At 41.0% G+C, this 3990-nt stretch overlaps 1 long non-coding RNA gene across 1 annotated transcript; it reads left to right on the forward strand.

Annotated features, from left to right (window-relative positions):
* The first annotated feature begins 1678 nt into the window (after nt 1-1678).
* LOC127536513 (uncharacterized) lies at nt 1679-3479 on the forward strand. Its single transcript, XR_007945531.1, has 2 exons — nt 1679-1852; nt 2778-3479. It is a non-coding gene; the product is annotated as an uncharacterized LOC127536513 (long non-coding RNA).
* Nucleotides 3480-3990: the final 511 nt, after the last annotated feature.

The raw sequence follows: 3990 nt of genomic DNA on the forward strand, positions 1-3990 counted from the left end.
AGATTTGTGCAGACAATGACTAATCCAACGTCTCTCATCATGACATCATCATATTGGTTGTCATTTTGTCATTTAACTCAAACATCCAGATCAAAGTGAAAGAAAAATAATTTCAGCTTTTTCTTTCTTTCTTTCTTTCTTTCTTTCTTTCTTTCTTTCTTTCTTTCCCCACATTTTCATGGCCTGTGCTCCTGACACACAGGCTCAACACAAAATCGTAAAAAGATGAACAGCATACATGTACACATGCTACAGATAAACTTCTCGTCCTGTTGCCAGTATGGAGAATACTGCAAGTAATCTAAAGACTTCTTTTCTTTAACCCTTAGATGCTCCAGTGGGTCAAAAATGACCCAGTGAGGTTGTTTTCTCGCAATACCCTTGTAATGAAAGGTTTTTTTCATTTCAATTTTCAGGTGTTCCTCAATAAAAATGTTTTTGATATCATTCCATAACATTTTTGAGTTACCTTTTATACTTTTAAAGAAATGTTAGTATTTGTAACACTACCCCAAGCTCGTTATCACTGATAATATCATACAAGAGGTGATGGAGGGATGGAGGACAGCAACAACTGCAGGAAAATAAAATGGATGCTGACATTCTTCTATTGCTGTTCTGTGTAATATTTTTCTTTTTCAATTATCAAAATGTTCAAAAATCTGTTGTAAAGTTAAAAATAAACATATTTCAAACACAAAGTTATCCTTGTGGACAAAAATATGATACAAGCGGCAATACAAATGATTATTTTAAACCAAAATGCCAAAAATCGCATAAAAACACATTGATTCTCATATGGGTCATTTTTGACCCACTAATTGAAGAGTGTAGGGTCAAATCACTGGAGCATCTAAGGGTTAAAAAATTGAATAAAACATCTGTTTATAACTTTCAATCATAAAGTCTAGTTATAAATGGTTGTACTTGAATGGACATGCACTGGATGTTAACTATTTTCACTTGTATTCACTAAATGTGATTATTTCAGTTCAGTTGTTGTTGTTTTTTTTTGCATTTGTTTTCCTCAGCTATGAAGTTGGTCAGATTTAATTATTCTTATTATTTTCCTTTACAGTTTGCATTTACGAACACCTCTCCTGCTCTCTGTCGACCTATAGATTGCTTTTTAGTTTTTGAATGACGGAAAGCAAATCCACGATTACTTTGGAACATCAGTTATTTTTAAACATGTTTCTTTCCAAAAGTTCATGTTGTAGTTTTGCATTTTGTTCAAACTATCAATGGCAAGATTAATATGCAATTTAAATTGAAGGAAAACAGCTTCAGTGTTATGTGTCCTTCAACACAGCACCATCTTACTAGCTCTCAGTCAACATATTTTATTTTCCCTAATTTGCTTCCTAGATTTGAGTATATATTAGTCCCTTGAAGAAACCACCATTATCAAAACCACGATCTCTGCTTCAAAACTGAACAAAATGAGGGGAAAACAAGTACAAGAAACAGCTCGTTTCATCTTCATTCAGCTTTTATGTGCTGTTTTTGATCAATGTAAATTAACTTATCTTATTTTAATCTCCTGTGTTTTTGTATTTTCTAAGTTTACATGATTTACTAAAGCGCTGCTGGAAAGCTGTTATATAATGATTTTGCTCCACGTGTAGCTCTCAGTCACAATCTCTAGATTTCCCACAGCCTATGAACGCAGCAGGACCGCAGCTGCTGCTGATGATGTCAGGAGGGGTATAAAAGGAACGGCTGCATCTCCCGTTTCATTCACCTGTTCACTAATCTGAGGCCAGCAGTGATCCCTGCAGACAGAACCATGAAGAAGCTGTGCATCGGGTACCTCGGAGTTCTCCTGCTGGCTCTGCATCTCTCCGCACAGGTTTGCTTCTTCCTCATATCACTTTATTTCATTTTAACGGGATGGCGACATTTGGGGGGGGGGGGAAGCGAACCTGTGAAATTGGGCTTTTCTGAGTTACTCTTTAGGTTGAGCAAGGTTTGGAGTCGCAGATGTTGGTTATTTCAATTAAAGCGCTGTAAAATATGTCTTTAAAAAAAAATTGCGAAGGTGCGCACGAGGCTGGAGATGCTTCTGGACACAACTCCTGTTTCCTCCAAACAGCAGCTTCATTTACCTGTAATTTAATAGCCTCTGTCGAGCTGGAGGGTGGTTTAAAGTCATCTAATCTGCAGCAGGGACGTTGGGGTCGAAAAGAGAACCTCGCCCAACTCTCATTGTTCCCTTGGTAGCTCAGGAGGAGTTTAGTGAAGTGACTAAAGTCTGATACGGGAATCCCCCCCCCCCCCCCCCCCCCCCCCCCCCTCCTTTTTTTTTTTTTTTTTTGTTCCTCTGAATCAGGAAAGCCAAATTCTGAGCTCCATGAACCATTTTACAGTCCACTGGGTCACCTGGATTGTCAAACTAAACGTGCGCGTAATGCGATGTTACTTTTTGTTTGGCTGGTTTAACGAGCTGCTCCTCTAGCATCTACAATAAAGCCCGAAATTATTTAGCGTCTCTTAATTTGCTTTCAAGTGTAAATGAAAGCTGAGAAACTATTTCCACAGGAATGCCTCTTGTACATCTCTTTTGGGTAACACCTGTATCATTTCTAACGTAAGGGGGGAGGAAATGTGTAGATTAAATAAAAGTAACTTTGTCAAAATTTGCTAGGGGTATGAATAACTTCGGCCTTGACTGTAGTTTTCTTCCTTTAATTGTGTTCCAAAGTAATGATCCTCAGAGCAGGACTGCTCCTCTAGGCCAAGGTAAACCCGGAGCTGATGTGGGTCTTGTGTTGCAGGTGGCTCGAGCTCAGACCACCGTGGGGCCCAACACCACCACCACCACCACCACCACCACCCCCCCCCCAACGCCACCACCCCCAACGCAGCCTCTGTGTTACCGGGCAGCCTCGTCTCCTGCACGCTGCTGCTCCCGCTGGCTCTGGCGGCGTTTCTGCTCCACGACTGGTCCTAACGAGCGGACGGATCTAACCGGACACTTAACGGCCAACACTGGTGGACTCGGGCTGCAGCAATAGCCTATTCCAAGAGCAGTTCTCTAAAATGATCCCTTCTAATCAAACGCGTTTGGATTTCACTTTTCTTTTTTTTTTTTTTTTTGTCCTCGGTGGGGGAAATTGTAACGGGAGCGCGCACCCAGCGCCATCCCCATTACGCACCAGCCCGGGACGCGCCCTGCTGCTTCGCGTCGTCCTGTCCCGTTCTTTGCAAGCGCCCTCCATGGACTGAAAATTTTCGTTGTCCGGGGAAATGCTGGTCTCTTGGCTGAGGCAGTTATCTTCTATGGGGGTAGGAGGAAAGACGGGTAGCTTGTGCCCGTTGTGCGCTCTTAAAAACGATACTTGATACCGGATTTGTTAGGCCTATGGTGATTGTAAGCGAACTTAGAAAATTTGTACAAAAATGATGGCAATGTGAAATGTACTTTTAGATCTTGGATTTTGTAAGTTCAATAAAGCTTTAAAGTGTTGGTGACCTGATGACTTTGCCAGTTTTTGAGCTGCAGTGGCTTCTCTGTTAAAATGTTTGAACCTCAAATGACTGGATCCTTTGACTCTGCAGCCTCTATTTGTGGTGAGATGAAGGTGTCCTGAGCCATTAAACAGCTAAACTGCACAGGAGTGTATATAAAGAAGGTAGGTCAGAACAAAATCAGATCGTGTCTTGTTGCAGCAGGGATTATTCAGATCTGCTTCAAGGCTTAATCTGGTAGAAACTCGGGTGAAGACAAATAAGTGCTGAGAAATAAGACCTTGTTTGTTGCTGTTTGGAACTCAAGTCTCAGTTCTGCAGCTGCCCAAATTATCTATGGGCTTGAGATTTCTTCTGTATCCCTAACAAAGCTTTCTGTTCTAAAAAAAAAAAGGAGACGGGCAATCTCTTGATTTATGTAAGAATATTGCGTGTGTTTAACACAATCCCCTCATGTTCTAAAGTTAAATGTATACTGCATAGTGTAGGACCTTGATATGAGAGAGTGCAAGAACTTCG

Source organism: Acanthochromis polyacanthus, chromosome 1, assembly GCF_021347895.1.
Source record: "Acanthochromis polyacanthus isolate Apoly-LR-REF ecotype Palm Island chromosome 1, KAUST_Apoly_ChrSc, whole genome shotgun sequence".
In the NCBI taxonomy this organism is placed as follows: Eukaryota; Metazoa; Chordata; class Actinopteri; family Pomacentridae; genus Acanthochromis; species Acanthochromis polyacanthus.